The sequence below is a fragment of the Channa argus genome, chromosome 15, assembly GCF_033026475.1.
Source record: "Channa argus isolate prfri chromosome 15, Channa argus male v1.0, whole genome shotgun sequence".
Classification (NCBI taxonomy): Eukaryota; Metazoa; Chordata; class Actinopteri; order Anabantiformes; family Channidae; genus Channa; species Channa argus.
This window is the reverse complement of record NC_090211.1, coordinates 7,351,809-7,369,394: the sequence shown is the minus strand read 5'-3', so window position 1 is coordinate 7,369,394 and position 17,586 is coordinate 7,351,809.

Sequence of the window (17,586 nt, the reverse complement as noted above, 5' to 3'; positions counted from 1 at the left end):
CAATTAACCACACTAAGAGGGTGCATACCAACGTTTTTGGTAACAGTTCCCAACTCTACAGTCTCCTTTATGAGCAGCAGCAGTTGGACATACAAAAAGAAGTTTTGTCCCAAAAGGAATGAAGTTGATGTGTCCATCAAGTGGAGACTGAAATCTCAGGGCTGTGACATCCAAGCCGGTGGTTGGCCATCAACTAGCGTCTGGTTTTTGAGGTGTGTCCCACACCCTCTGTGCTAGTCAGACCTCCGCTGACAGCTTTTGGGCCAATGTGGAAATGGTGAAAAAAGGTGTTCATCCATTGTTTATGTTTGTTAGTTTTGCCTCCTCATGGACATTATAAATAATTCACCACATCTTTTTCTTTAGGACCACTTTGTGTCCAAGTGCAACATTTCTAAATGCTTTGAATTTCTGTCTTGTGCTGATTAAAAATTCACATAGAATCAGGTGGATGGAAACCCACCTACAGTCTTTATAGTTAACAGTGTTTTTGTCTTCAAGCTGAGCTCAGTATACTAAACACTGCCTCACACATTGGTGCCTGCAATCATTTAATTGGACCTTATATGTTACATTAAACACATGCGTTGGCACACACCTTATCAAGGTCATGCACACACACCCACACACACACACACACACACACACACAGTGATATAGATAAGCTCGTAAGCTTCACACGTAATAATGCAGTTTACTGTAATGGACAGACACGTACACATGCACACAAGCAAGTTCTAGTGGGGATCGATAGTGTATAATATTACAGTTAAATGTTACATTGATATGTTAATATGATGGATTATACATTTATGTTGACATTTCATTGACTAATAAAAGTTGACCTAATTGCTATGATGTCTGAAAGGATTTGAATTTCATCAACTAATCAAATCACTGCTTGTATTTGAAACTCATATTGTACTGCCTGCCTGTATATATCTAGTGTATACCATCATGTACTCAAATTTACTAAATTAGGAACTGATATGTACATTATATAATTTGCATTCATACTGCAGCTGCACAAATAAAACACGTAGAGGCCAACACCATACATAGACATACATTGAATATGCCACAATGCACTATGTACATCCTGTTCTACTGTGTTCTGCTGAGATAATAAAGTCACAATGACATCCAGCACTCAGTGAGCAGAGTACTTCATGCATGGACATGAAAGTCACACTGATGGACCAGATGGATCTTTGTAATTACCATAGATTAACAGACAGAGTTGAAATACCTGCCAAACCTCAGGAGACCACCACCCACCACGGCCAACTGTGCAGAGCTAGTAGCTTCAGTCGGGTGGATCTGCAGGTTGGGGGTGTAATGTTTCGACCTCAAGTACCCAAGGTCTGAATTGTGGTTGTACACCCTCAAACCACCAGTGACAACCGTTTACATACCCGCCAGATTGGCTGCTATATCAAGAGCATGTGTTCAAACTGCAGGACTGGCTGTTGTGACAACCAGCAGATGTATCTTATGTGGGTAACAATGCATGACTATGGATTTAAGTTAAAATGAAAGACAAGTTTTGACTTCTGTGAGCTGTCTCTTTGTGCCATTGAACTTTCTACCTGCTGTTTACTGACAACAGCCTGCTCCACACACACACACACACACACACACACACACACTAAATCAAAAAAAAAAAAAAAGCTGTAGGGCTATAGATAAAAGCCTAAAAACTCTTTGGTTCCCTTATGTAACAAGTGGAGAACAGTTACAGAAAGATTATAGGGTGAATTGCTGTGGATGGCACCACATTTCACGTCAATGTAACCTCGGGATTATGCTTTTATTGAATCCCGGTCCACTTTTCCGGGCTGCTTCAGAGTTGAAAAACAGCCTATCATGTGGAACACACCCTAACAGTTTTTTCAAGGGTAGCACAAGGACTGCTGATAAGGAACGAAGAGACGCTGCTCTTTAATTTTTCCCCACCTTACTTTGTTGAGAGAGACAAACCTGAAACCATATGATTACAAGCCCCCAATTAAAATAAATCAAATTCTCTAATGCATAATGCAAGGAAGCTCTCACTTGATTAGAATTACTCTTCGGTGAGGCAGACTCTCTATGCATTAAAACAGTCCCTTTTGCATAATTAATGAGGCACTTGGTTCCAAGTACCAATTACGAGGGGTACAATGGCAGAGTCCAATTGAACATTGACGCCATCTGCTCTAGAGCTCGGCTGACTAACTAGAAGAGAGGCATAAATAAAGCTGGAGCTGCCGGCCCACATGCAGACCCAGACCAGCTGTGTCTTTGTCAATATGGAGCCATGCACAGGATGTTTCAGACTCGGATGCAGTGACAGGAGGGAAAAGGAATAAGAAGAGGAAAGTGAGGTGGGACAAACACAGGAGAGAGGACACAGGACAAAAAAGTGACGAAGTACAAGTTTTTCATACTCACTTTTCATCATTTGAAAATGGCAGATCATTGTAGTGGGATGCATCCATTTTTTATTTAAAAAGTGTGCAGTTTTATAACATTACTACTGGATAGTGGTCAAAAGTGATAAAACTTTCAAAATAAAATAAAAAAATTTAAATGTGAGATACATAATTTCTACAGGATTTTCTCAACATCCAACAGTGCAATCAAGCATTTACATGCAGTTAAGTAACCTAGGTACTGGAAATCCACGTATACATGCAGCAGAAGAGTAACCTGAATTCTCCTCCTCTTATTTTGAAGGCCCGGCACACAGATTTTAACTGTGACAAAAAATTCCGCTTTCTGACTTTTACTTTTGTGTGTGTGTTCATGTAACAACAGAGTGACAGCACAGGGGGACACAAAGGAAAAAAGGGGGAGACACACACAGCTGTTCACAAATGGGAACGGTCTAAATTTAAAAATATCAGTTGGGGAAAGTAAGTTAATTGCATTTTTTTTAGGCAGACTTTGTTTTAAAAATGAAGCAGCATGGCCCTGTTAATGATCTCTGCTGTATGTTCCTGTCTGCAGCCTTTTGTTACTCACATGCACAGTTGGAGAAAGCTGGTTAGAAACTTGGTTTCAAACAACTCTGAATTCATCGACAGAAATCTACCAGTGGAAAACAAGGTTCTCTATTCCCCTACACAGATTTTGTACCCAAGTTCCACCCTGGGTAGAAGAAAGTATCCGCCGAGAAAATGAGAAAAAATGAGAGTGCATGGGTCTTATGGGATGGATCAGTGTGTATAGTTAGAGTTGACTGTTGGAATGTGTTTGACAGTAAATCACTTCCTGTGAGGAAAAGTGAAAGCATAAGAGGATGAGTTGGGAGAGGGGCTGTGCAAATCAGAAACATCTTTTGATTATTTCACCCAGCAAATCTGCGAGGTATGTTGTAAGGCAAGTAAAACAGCAGTTTATACATAGAGTAACATGATGGTGGTGATGTATGTGACTTCAGGAGATGATACAGTAGTTTGGTAATGAGATAATGAGCTGTAATTGGAGTTTAAGCATCTATCCTCTTTGTAAGCATGTCCATCAAGCAGCTGTCCGAGTCATTCCACTGCCCAAAAGCAACGGGTTTCAACCGACACAGAGACCCAGACATTAAACAAAGGAAGTCAAAAGTAATAAAAAATTATATTTTGTAACAAACTTGGATCAGCCACAAGCTGAGCTTCATGCTGAGGGGGACACCAGTAAATAGACCCACAGACAATTACAACCATCCCAAGCAGAGCTGCATTGTGCAGAGTCAGGTATTTAGAACCAAAGTGAGCTCATTATACGGATTACAACGAAGGAACTGTGCTCAGATGATTTTTAACAAACAGCTACACAAAAGATGGCACTGCTAGCCAAGTCCGTTTTGTTTTCTCTCTTTCTTATTTTGGTTCTGTTGAATCTTGGATGGCCGCCTATGGTTCAGTTTAAACAGAAACAGAAGGCTGTAATGGAAACTGTCTGCTTTCTTCTAGGCAAAGGCATGAACTGAAAATAGTCCAATACCTATTTTCATTTTTTATCATTTCAAATGCAGACAGAAAAAAAAAAATCACTGCCTGAGCTGTGGAAAGTTGTGCATTAACTGTGATGTGCGTGTTTGTGTGTAGAAGATGGAGAGGACCATTAGGTGCCGAGCGCATGACAGGCCTATTGTCTCAGCCAGCATCGTTCACCCTGATATCCCTCCAAAGTAGAGCCTTGCATGACTTAAAAAACTAATTAATAAAAATAATTTTTCCTCCTTCTGACAGCAGCCTGGAAGGCATTACAGCAGGCATACCCCCTACAGTCTCCAGGACTAGGATTAGTTGCATTAAACAGACAAATTAGGGTGTCTGCACTTCCATGAAGCCAAGAGAGAACCTCTCTCCCTGACGTTCATAAACAAATCTCGCCAAGTTGTTAATCTAACCGCTGTTCCACTTTTGAGGCCACCCATGCTCAGCATGCCCCTTACACCTCCGCCCTTATGGCTGCACAGCCCTAGTAAGGTAGGGTCAGGGTCAAGTTCACCTATTTCAGGTGATGCAAAAACAAATAGGTGAATATAAGTGTTTTGAACAAAAAGGAGTGTGAAAATAAACCAACACAACAGACGTTACACAACTTGACAAAACTTTGCTTTATTTAAACCCAATTTGGACTTTCACAGCACTATTTGCTTTGTCAGTCAAAGCTTAAAAACTCTCCCAGCTTTCACAGATGTGACACTGATAAATCGTAAGCTCAGGGCCATTCTCATTTACATTTGCAATATCGTTTACATTACACTGCAGGTCCATCCACAGACCTAAAAGCAGCCTGTTTTAATCAGGATGTCTGGGTAAGGAAGGTTGTGTTACACCAATCAAAGAACATTGCTTGTGCCACAACACAGAGCCTCGCCACTGTGCATTCCTGATGTCAGAGGAGCAGGAGGCTTGTTTCACAGAGGTCGTGTTGCAGTGGATCACAAGATGCCCTACCTCTGCACTATCCATCATGGGGCAGAGCACTGATGCTGGTGGAGCCTCGACCCAAATAACCCCAGATAAGAAGGTAGAGGAAATCTCACCATTGACAAATCACCTTGGAGAAAATCTTGCCCTGATGGCCAGAGGATAACACTGGTAGGTAAAAAAAAGCTTTCCTGTCAAACATGCTTTCACTCAATGTCATCAATCAAATATTGACTCTTTGTACTAACAGAGTCGCTGCTTTCAGTGATCACTCAGTCACGTGTTTGTATCAATGTGTTCACAGTTTTTCAAACACACTGTACTTCTCTATGTTATGGTGGCTCAAGGGTTTCCCTCACAAACAAATGAAGCTGTTTCTTCCACACTTCCCAAGCTGCTGCTTCTGCATCACGAGGACAACAATTGTCTGAACTGACACGGTGATTCTTACCAAATCCAATGACACTAGTGACACATTCCAATTTGAGCACTTTTGTACAAGTCGGCGTGCTGCCCCAGAATCCAATCTTGTATGATTCCAGATGAGTTGAAAATACAGTGCTATATTAGACTGTCACTTTTTTGATTAAAAAACATTAGCACTCATGTCACCTTGCCAGGTGTTCTCCTGCTGTTGCTGCTGCAAAAAAAAAGTTTCAGGAAAAGGAAGTCAATTATTTCCAATGGCAGCTCACTGCACAAGGTAACATAAAACTACATAAAAGTCCTACTGCAATGGACCAACTTACAATACTCATTGAAACTAAACTCTACACACACATTCATTGTTCACAATTACTAACTATGTATTTATATGTATATGTCAACTATGTTTAATATATATGTATACATACTGTAACCTTCTCACCTGCTCACTTATTATTCATCATGTTTTACAGTACTTTTTTCCTTAGCTTAACTGTGTTTTAAAATTGCTTAGAGCCAAAAAGTAGCTGCATTAAAAAAAAGCCATTAATCAATATCAGCGAGGTCAATGAGAGCTGAAATGTCAATTTAGGGTTCATCTTAAACACTAGAGTAGTGTACATTTTTTACAAGAGATGTAAACACAGCTGTTATGTGTTGAATAACAGCATGTTATTCGTTCTGCTATTCAAGTGTGAATGCAGCAGACCGCACCTGCTATAAGGTACCTTCTGCACTGTAGACTGACAGACAGAATCAAACAAGAATAGAGGAAAGATCAAAATTTAACAAGGTCATGACTGAAGCTGGTGCTGGGTTCCATGTGGCATAAATCCTGCCAAATAAGAAGAATTATGTGAAGATAAGGGTGGCCTGCGGCACAAAAGAGCCCCATGCCCCGAATACAAACAATGACTCTAAAGCCTCTTATTCTTTAAACAAAGTCAGATTGCAGTTGATTTCACTTTGAGGACTAATCAATCATACTTGTGAGTCAACATCAGCATCATAAGCACCCAATGTGGTTTAGGGTGACAAAGTGCCACGACAACTCCCATCAGACAGTTAGTCATGTGCAAGTTTTTCATTAGTCTCTGCTTGTAAATGCTTTAATCAACAGCACCACAGGCTTGTGTTTAGACCCATGCGCAGACATGTGTCGCCGTCACATAGTAAAACAATAATATCAAAGGAACCAGGTTTTGCTGCTTCACACAGTCAGGTCAGATCAGTCATGGTCATGTAGAGTAGAGTCCCTGGAATGACAAGTTTGGTACAAGAGTGAAACATTTCACATCCTGTCATGTTGCTCAGTTGGTTTTCCACCTGTAGTCTAGTGTTGAGAGCCATCAGAAGGGCACCTTTGCAGAAATCTGGATCCAGTCGTCATGCTTGGCTTTATCCTTCAAGGCAGTTTCATGCCTGACACACCATGGAAAGAACAGCAGCCTCCCGTTCCCACTCTGAGAGGCATGACCTGTTCTTCTGACCAGGGAAAATGCTATAAATAATGTGAATTATGAAAACAAAATGCCCAGAAATTTCGAAGATAACACTCACACTTTGCTGTGTTAATTCCTTATCCTCTGTAGCTGTGTGATGGCTGGATTAACTGTGTTTACCCAAGAATGGTCTGAACACAGTTTAAGGCCAAAAGGTTGGACTTTAAAATAGCTGCCAAAGATACATGTGGTCAACATTAGCACTCTGTGTGTTTGTGTGCATGCGTGTGCGTGTGTGCGTGTGCATGTGTGTGTCTGTGTGTGAAAAGAAGATGTGATGCTGAGTATGAAGGAATGAAGGAAAGGGTGTGAGTTCTTCAAATAATTTTCCTGCATCTGATTCATTTGCACTTGATAATAGTCAAGTATCAGTATCAGTAGCTAGTCTACTGCTTATAACCCTTCACACAAAAGCACACGTAGCTGAAGACATTGTGCTGACAGTAAATTTAGCAACATGATATTTTAATTCAGACTGGACAACTTTTCATGTCAGCAGCTACAAGTGGCAGTGATGTGAGGCTTTCTTAAAAGCTGTTGGAATGTCCCCACAATGGTTTCCCAAAATGGTCTGCGTGCTTTGGACTTGTAGTGTTCAGAGGATAGTGTCAACATTTGTTTTCTTTAACAACCTAAAAACATGAGACATTGTAACATTTCTAATGTTAACACTAACTTGAAAAGTGCTTTTTCTTCATCATCACTATCCTACTAGCTGGAGAGGATGCTGACTGGGAATTACAGCTTTTGTTCTCTATTTCCATAAAATGCATATTTAATACATTTTAGTTGTAAAAGGATAAACAATTAGCTGTACAGAATGATCTTAAAGATCACATCAGCTACAGTAATTGCAACTTGTCAAATCAAATGTTCTGAATCAAAATCCACTGATACTTGCAAGAACTAAAAAGCTTTAATTTTTCAAACTTTGTCAAAGCTCTGTTATTTATCTAATTGTCATCTCAACCATGAGTAAAATCATAACTCATCTCACTGTTGGTCAGTTGCCAGCATCATGTTGTTGTGCAGGAAGTTGTACAGGCAGATGGAGGACGTGTCCTCTCTACCACCCACAATTCTGCAGGACTCAGTTCATAGCATGCTGGGACAGGTCTTAAAGGCCCAACTCTTTAAAAAACTCAGTCAATCACCTTTTTCTCTCTCCTTGTTCTCTATAACTTTATAATTTCCAGCTCCTCTGCACAGAGTTGTTCTGTTTGGCTGCCTTGCCTGCAGAATAAATAAATAAACTTCAGTACTATCAGTTTTCCAAACTGCACAGCTCCCCCCGTCAACAGAAACATGTCAAACCGCGCAAATAAATAGCTCCCCTGTAACCCAAATAGTGTGATTGCTCCAATCCTGCACCCCTGGCTTCTCCCTTCCTGAACATGGGAACAACCCTCTTGTTGCCCCAACCTGGGCCCAGGGACAGAACACCTCCACCCCATCAGCCACCCATTTCTGGAAACATTCCCCCATACACCATCAACTTCGTGACAAACACTAACATCAGTTAAAATAAGAATTTCTGGGAAAAAAAGCGGAATAACTGTATCTTAAACACAATGAAACAAATTACAAAAAACATTTCTACCAAAATTTGACGTGCTAAATAGCAACGAGAAGAAGCAACAAGACTGTAAAAAGGTAAAAATCTGCATTAATAATAAGAAAAACATTGGGAAATTTGCAGTAGAACAACCATAAACTAAAGTATTCATTAAACCTTATTTTAAATATTTCTTTTTTTATCCACTTTGTGGTACAGACTGTAATCTATACATCCAGATTATGCAGATTTGCATAATTGGTAGATGTACAAATTGCTTAGCTGCAGTTGAATGTTAATCCAATCTGAGTAAAAACAACCAGAGAGGAGTTACAAACAGTTCTTAACACCTTTGACCTCAACCTTTCTTTAACTCTGACCCATGTCTGAGCCCAAACCTGACATCTTGTCCCCTAAGACCTTGCTCCTATCACTGGGTGCAGCAATAAACACCGGGATGTTTTCTCCCACCTGTGATAGTCTATAGGTTCAGTGGAGATAAGCCGTAGGGCAGTAGAGCATTTATGCCGCACCAGGCTCAGAGCTGTTTAACTTTTTGACTCCTCTATATGACCCCAGAGGACACAATGTCTGCTCCACTGGACTTCTGAGAGAGACAGGGATCACTTACCTTCTTAGGGAAGCGCGCTATGTGTGCGTGAGTGTACGTGTGTGTGTGTGTGTGTGTGTGTGTGTGTGCGTGTGCGTGTGTGTGTGTGTGTGTGTGTGTGTGTGTGTGTGTGTGCGTGTGTGTGTGTGTGTGCCTGCATACGTGCGTGTCTGTGTGAGAGAGAGAGGAAGAAAGGGTAAGACTCAGGATGCTCTCCAGTTCATGCTAAGGAAATGAAAAGTGTTTTTGAATGTTTTTACAACCTGGGGGTGTTTAAGAAACTTGCTAATCACAAACACACTTCTAAAACTTATTTTGACACAATCCCACACTCCTAGTGTATAGACACCTTCTCTTTTGACTACAGTATAACATGAACCCATAGTTTATCCATGCAAATCTATATCATTCACAAATCTGGTTTTGATGAAAAACTGTCAAAATTGGCTAACTTAAATTACAGAGCTGGAGCCAGAGTAATGCAATACAACTGTACAGTATCCTGACTGAGCAGCTCAACATAGCTTCATGCCTTTCCTCCATCCTAATTTAAACATAAAAATCCTCAAATCGCATTTATACCAGCAACTAATCCAGGATCTCCTTGGTTCTTATGAATATTTACGCTCTCCAGTTTCCACTTGGATTAGTTTTACATCATTATCACTGGGGGCATGTCCGAGACATGTAATTGTTTCCATCTATGTTCACAGTGTTTACATTACAGAGTTCTGCCAGCAAAACAAATATTTTTTTGGAACACATAAACAGGGCTGTTAATGGCAGCAGGGATGGTTGAGCAGGTACAAATGACATGACATTGGTTTCAAACAGTAGTATGAAAATTCACCAAGTTTGATCTCTCAATTTTGAACACAGACAACAGTGAGAAACACGATGCACGAGGATCTGTTAGTAACATCATGGGAAAGCAAGGAAATTCATGCTAATTTTCTGCCTGTCCCATGGTGAGGGTTGTTACAGATGTTACTTACAAATGTAGCATGCACAGAGTGTATTTTCACAGTTGCATTAAATCACAGTAAGTGCATTTACTTAAGTACTGCCTCTACTGTACAGTTTTGAAGTTTACAAATTTTACTTGATTATTTTCATTGTACAAACATAACACTCTTCCTATACTCAGAAAGAAAGAAATACTGTACTTGTATCAGAGTTAAGTGTGTGAGACAGGTTAAATAAATTCATGAACCTGTAATAAAAATGCATCAAATTATCATGTGTCCAAACAATGTGTCAAAATCGCAGCTTCACACGGACCTGTGCTTTTTTTTTTGTGCTACAGCAGGTAGCTATTTTCACCAAATCAGTACACAACCTGCTTACACTGTAGCAACTGACCGGTGAACATGTTGGAACATTTAACATTAACAGCTCAAGAGCCAGATATTTCCCACAGGAGCTGGAAAGAGACGGAAGCTAAAAGATGGATATTAGACAAATCCATGACTAAAAATAACTTATACTTTTGCTCTAAAACTGCTGGATGTGTAGAATGTAAACTGTTTGTTAAAGGGTAACTTCACCAATTTTCAACTTGTTTTCTATGGCTTTAGTTTATTTGCGTTTAGACTTCCCTCTGACTTCCCTTATATTGAAATATTTCTTTGCTTCAACCTGAAAAACTTCTTTAGCTGGCATCACCCGGAGGAGTTTTCAGCCAAAAGTAGAGAGATATTTTGATATAGTGAAGTCAATGGGGAATTTAATGGCATTTATCCATGAAAACATAAAAATGAAAATATTTCAATGTTGTATTTGTAGCTTGCTCCCTCCTTTGCAGACATTTTTTGGTATCCCCATACGAAATAAGTGGTTGTCTTGAGCATTTTGACCCTGATCATTTTGCTGCTCCAACCAGTCTAGCACCACCCCCAAACACACGATGCCCCCTTTAGTGACACACCCATGTCTAAAAGCTTTTTTAATTATGACGGCCATTAACGCAGGACTGGCTCTGAATAATGGCAGTATATGCACCACTGCTCCTCTGAGCCAGCCACATGCACATGTAACTGCACTTCCAGTACTTGACCACACACACATACATGTAGATAGAAATGTACACACACAAGGCATGCACTCATGCATACAACTGCACATGCAGACAAAATGCTTTGACCAGACAACCAAACTGGCTCCAGTGGCATTAACCCTTAGATACATAAGTTGCCCACATTTCATAGGAAGCTCTTATTAGGTCAGGAACATATGTTCTAATATATATTCTAGTTAGCACACAGACTATAACACATATTCTTTCACACAGTAGTCATGAAAGACAAGCCCACATATTTCTGAGGTAAAAAAAATTAAGCTAACATTAGTGTATTTACTGTGTGTGTGTGTGTGTGTGTGTGTGTGTGTGTGTGTGTGTGTGTGTGTGTGTGTGTGTGTGTGTGTGTGTGTGTGTGTGTGTGTGTGAGTGTGTGTGTGTTTGACTATTGTGTGAGAGTGTGTGTTTCTTATCATCTATCATCAAATTTGCCTATTTTATAGTTTGCAAAACTAGCTAGCTAAGATTACTGTATGTGTGTGTGTGCGTGCATGTGTGGTCATCAATGGTTTGCTTGTCAATTAAAACATTCAAATAACAAAGATCAGAAAGTCCACAGTCAATGTGGGAGATGCAGTGTAGCTGTGTGGAATGTCCACTGGCATAAAATCCTAACACGGTTCATTTTTGATCCACTTATGGAAGAGTGTAGAGTCCATTCACTTGTGGGTTAAATCTGTCTAATCATCTATTTTTTTTTTTTTTTTTTGAGTCTGTAAAAGTGGTGGTGCCGTGTCCTCATCTACTCATGGGAGAAGGAAAGGAAAGTGAGAAGAAGAGAGACAGACAGAGAGGAAGACAGAAGTGAAAAAAGGGCAGCAGTGAGCAAAGCTATAAAACACTTTCCATGTGTGTCGCTGAGGTAAAGTTGTGTGTCTGCTGCTGGATTGCTCACAAAAACTGTGCTAAAAAATAAATTCAGGGCTAAATATAGAAAGGGCAGCGCAGCGGACTGGGTGACTCATCCACTGGAAACAGATAAGTACATTCTCAATTATAGATCTATCCTAACAGTCGAATAAGATTCCCAGTTAACCAAGTGAGTTTATCTGGTGGGTGAGTCATGGCAACTGGGCTTCATTCTCGTTACTGGAGTTTGAAACATTTCTCCTACTCACACCTTTTCTACTGTTCATCTAACAAACCTGGTCAGGTGAGAAACAAAACCACCCTGTAGGATAAATTGGGCTTCGCTAACTAACCTTTCTCAGTTAGAAGAAGCTACTTGGATGAGAAGTCCACTTGTCATGACTGAGACGGCAGAAAAACAAAATGGTGACAAGAATTCTCGTTGAGCTTCTCTGCGACTGCCTGAATGTTGGTTTGAATGCCTCAGAGCCAGGCACAAGATATTTGCCCATAGATGCATAAGTGCAAGTTTAAGTGCTCCCAGGTTAGTTCTACTTATGTGAATGTGTCTGTATTTATTGGATCCCAAGGCCGCCTGGCGTGCGTAAGATGCTAATCTAATTGTCACTGTTCTAAGAGATGTATTGAACCTCGGGGGTCACATTTGCTTCCTGTTTGGACCAATAGGGAGACTCCATCAGTAGTCTGACAGGCTGCTACAGCCACTCTCAGGTTACACTGCAGGGGTCTGAGACCCACAGTGCTCCCAGGGGTAGTTTTTGGAGGTGTCCATATGTGATGTGTGGAAGAAGGGTGGGGTTCTGAAAGGGTCATGAATCCACAGAATTGCAACTCTACCTTATACAAAGAGTCCCTGTCCTCTCTGTCCCTGAGGGCACATGGCTGTTTTCCCCTTCATGGCACCCCCAGCCTGCTGGCCCACCTCACAATGGATCATAACGCAGAGGCACTGAAGTTGGACACCTAACCAGGAGCCCCGACCGGTGCCCCTCCCTCCCAGCTGATGGTGGCTCCTCTTTGATCTACCCTAAAAAACAGTGTAACCTGAAGACTCCGTATCAGGACCACAGGACTCCCTTCACTATAATCGTATAGACCATATGGAACAACCTGTCATGGCTACACTATCTTTAAAAGGAAGCTCTTATGTTATACGTTGGTTGGACCATGTTGCAGGCCCCTCCATTATCATAATGGCCAAAACAAAGCCTCACCTGTTTTTTGGGCTGTAATTGTGCATGTGAGAGGATCTGGTGACTAATGAGCCTTTAAAAACTGAGGAGAAGGATCTACATTACGAGATAACTTGAAGAGATAACCTCTGTGTTTTACCAGTGTGTCCCTAAATTTAAAGTAAAAGTTATTAACTTCTGATTCCTTATTGTATACGATAAACTTCCATTATAGTAAATAGGAGTCTTCATTTTATTACATCAAAGTTTGTTTTATTGCTTGTCACTGCATCAAGTGAACAGATAACAGGATGACTGAGAGAAATGTAGACCAGAATTAGAAGTTAATGGGCTATAACTTTAAACACTGCTCATATTGTCCCTTAATCTCACACTTTCCACGTGATTGATATGTTAAGGAGGCCTAACCACCAAAAGGCATCTTCATTAGGGAACACTGGAGCATGACCCAGTGAGACGGCTTCTATTTTTCTCAGCCCTTTAAAACTGATGGCCATCACTCATGCTGATTAAGTAAACTCGAGTGGTAATAGATTTCCTATGCAAAGGCTTCTGACAAAAGTACAAATGCATTCAGGCTGAGACCCTGAGGCGCTCTGCCGTGATAGACAACGTTCCAGGAAATGTGTCTGAGTGGACCAGCTGGATTGTTTAAGGTCAAAGGTTGTATAAAATGCCAGGTTGATTTAAAACCCTGTCAGTTGGTAGATTTTAGATGGAGTTTGAATAATCGTCATCATGCCTCTCAGTGGGGAATCCTAAGCTGGCTCTCTGGGCTCCCTGCCATGTTTATTTTTAGTATTAGAGGGAGGTTAAACAGTATAGGCAGAGAGAAGGTGCCAGAACTGAAATCCACTGGTGTTAAGGCTGAGTCACTCTCGCCCCTCCATGCTGACAAAACTCAAAGAAGCAGCAACGCAGCACTGAGTCACTAACACCATCAGATACTCCTGGACCCAAAACATAAGCTGCAGACAGATCAGCAGGCAGGGACTCACGACTGATCAGAAGCACACGACCAGACGAGGACTTATTCTGCCTGAAACAGTGGAAATAGCTCACATCAGGAATCATCCAAAGTGAGTGGAGGCCTACTGTACTCTACTTTAATTAAAACTACCTTCCTACCATTTAGAATGAATTGCCAGTTGAGGTTGTCATGCAGTCACAGTGTTGCAAGGATGTTTGGTAAAAAAAAAAAAAAAAAAAACTTTGTTACAGTCTGTTGTTATTGTTGATAAGGCATTTTCTTCTAATTAGACTCTGGTAGATTTATGAGCCCAAAACGCTTTAGGAACTTTCTCAGCCCACAGAGGTGATGTGTAACTTTCAATGTTTTCTTTTCTCTACTATCTGGGAACGATCTAACTATAATTTCTCTTATCGATCAAACAAACATGATTCACCTTGAAACGTACAATAACAGCTTATAAGAAAAGAGTTATGGTCCATATAGCAATACTTGTCTTCTTTCGAAGCTGTGGTGCTCATTAATCAACAGTTTGATGGATGATATAGAGAGAACTTTTCGAACCACTACTTGAGTAAAAATACGAAAGTGATTGGGACCAGATCAAATTTTAATGTCACCTCATGACAAACATTTTCACTGTTCCTGAGCAGGCCGGTCCCTGGATGTGGATCACTGAGTGATAATTTGCTCCTACACTGTTTTTCAGACCTGCTATTAGCAATGCAAAATCTCTGCTGTCTTGACTTCACCAGCTCTGTCTTCACTCTGAGCCACAGTAGTCCTTTCTTCATGGGTATATATTTAATTAGAGAAATTCAGTTGGTAACCACTATAAATAGTATAAAGTGTTTCTCTTTTCAGATCTGTAGGTCACACAATTAAAGCGTCATGCTAAAAATGTAATGGATATGTGCACAGTAGAAAGCTGAAGAGTTTACTGAGTTCGGCTCAACAGCAAAAAAACTCGATCAAACGCAATAATAAACAATAAACATCTTCCTGTTTAATCATCCATCTCTTATGTCAGATCCATCTGTACTGGGGGCTTTCTACAAGTAGCACATTAGTAATATCATTTTGCATATTTGTTTATAGTTTGTGGATGTTTGATGTGAAACACGTCAAATTTAGTTTTGAGATGATTCATCCATTAACAGAACTGCTGCACAAGTGGCAACACTGACCTGTTTGTGACACTAGACAAAGGGAGCAAGGAACATTTCTGGGAACAAGGAACATTAGCTGTCCACTAATTGTCACAATGTTTCACTCTGGACCAAAGTGTGGCCCAGCAGACCAGCCAACAAATCCATCCCACACCACGAAAAGATTGGCTGAAAAGATTTAAAAGAACATTTCGATGGAACCAGCCTCTGTGTCCGATTCTTCTTGTCAAGGTCTGGAAATAATCCACTTTTCTTCAATAGGGAAAAAAGAAGGAAATTTTTAAAGCTTAAGGGTCCCTGGTGTATCCCCTCCTTCCTGTAACTCAACTGGCCCTGTGTGATGCACTAAAGCTTACAACAGTTTTGAAGGCAAAGCTGGACAGAAAAAAATCTTCTTGTAAAACACTTTTTAGTGGGTCTGAGATGGAAATTTTAATACAGAAGACGTATTAAAAACTTAAAGATTAAATTAAAGAAAAAATGAAGTTTAAATGAAGAACTATAGTCTTTCTTTTTCTCTGAGAAAAAAAGAAAATGAAACACAAAGAAAAGGGGAATCTCCACAGGATTAATGGATTCTGCGGGTGGAGACCTCCCCAGAGCTGGAGATTTGATTCTCTGCCGTCCATCCAGACCTCTTTTCATCCCTCAATCCACATTTAAACCTCCGTTCATCCCTCTGTCCTTAGTATTTCGAGTGCCAGCACCTGTCATCACTCTTACTTCCCTCCTGACCTGTTCCTTTATTGTGCTCTGTCCCATTTTCGAGACAAGCATTGATTGGCAGAGGCCACAATGAGTGAATACACTGTCACAGAGCTGATGATAGAGATTCAATCAGTCCATTGTTAGCCTGGAGTGCTTTTATAAGTTCACAGTATATCTATGAGGATTAAAAATTAAGACTGAGGAAGGGGAAAAGACAGTAACTTCAGGTGTTGGTCTGACATTTCTTTACAGTAAAATTTCCTGCTCCCATGTAATGATGGTGCATCAAATCCAGTCACAGTGATACAAGATACAGACTCAAATACAGTGTGAAGCCAGCTAGAAGTAGATGCTTTCCTTTCAGCTAATGTGCTTTTCAAAAAAGACAAAACTGTAGCAGTGAACACAGACTCTACACTATGTAAGACCTCAGTCAACCATGGTGAGCGGATGGACAGTTATGTCCATACAAGATGAGTCTGAACAGAGCCAGATGGGCACAGTGGCTTTGAGAAGCTTTTCTTTGATTGCACCACCCTCTAGTGGCTGCTGGTCTTCAGAATCAGCGTTCACTCTCGAGTGACATCTGGATCCATGCAACACTTGCAATTCAACAAGCACATCTGTATCACATGTGAATTTACACAGTGAGATCAGTTTACAAATACAAATATGATTTACAACATGAGAGAAAAATTTAAACAGAAGAAAAGAATCCTTGAACATGTATGATGGCTTTGGGCTAGTGAAAGGGTTAGTTCCTTGTTTTCTATTTTTTTTTTTTCTGTGAATATAAAAATAAGATTGTAAAAGTTAGATTCAACATATGAAGGCCGCTTTTGAAATAAAGATTTTTTATCTTCAAAAATTTTATCAATATGTTTCTTTCTTTAATTTATTTATTTTTGTCGCAAAAAGGTTTGCACATAAGACTGTTTGCATCCATGTTTTGCGGCTATCAGCATCCACCTTTTCTTCCACTGTCAGGACAATTTTGCATTTTTTGGCACGTTCTCATCATAGATACTACTATACAGAGTGTGCATCTTCGAATTCAAATACCAAATTGGTTTTAATTGTAAATTGTAATTGTAATTAATTGTAAAAGAAACAGTTTGACATTAAAGCACAAAACAAGCAAAGATTTGTACCTTGAACACAATCTGCAGAGCTGTGGATTCAAAACTCCCATCAGGGAGCCACCAAACACATGATCTCACACTAGGACAGTTGTGATTCCTTGTGGACTGTCAAACACTGTTGACAGTGTGTTGTTTAGACAACTCAACGTAACAGGGACACTGTCTCTGAGCTGCTGTTAATTTTATTTTGAAAATATTTACTGCTGCAGCACCACAAACTATATTATGGCAGCAGGCCATAATAGTGTGTGTCAAAACCACGACAAATAAAGCCAAACATGGCTGCATACCACTACCCAGGTAATAAAAGATTTATCCGACATTTAAGGGAATTAACCTTTTAATTGGCCTCGCCATTACTTTCTCCTCTCCTCCAGAGGGTGCAGTTTTTATATAAGGACAGTAGAGGGCAGCCAATACTCATCTATAGACCCTGAGGTCTGGGTCTGTGACA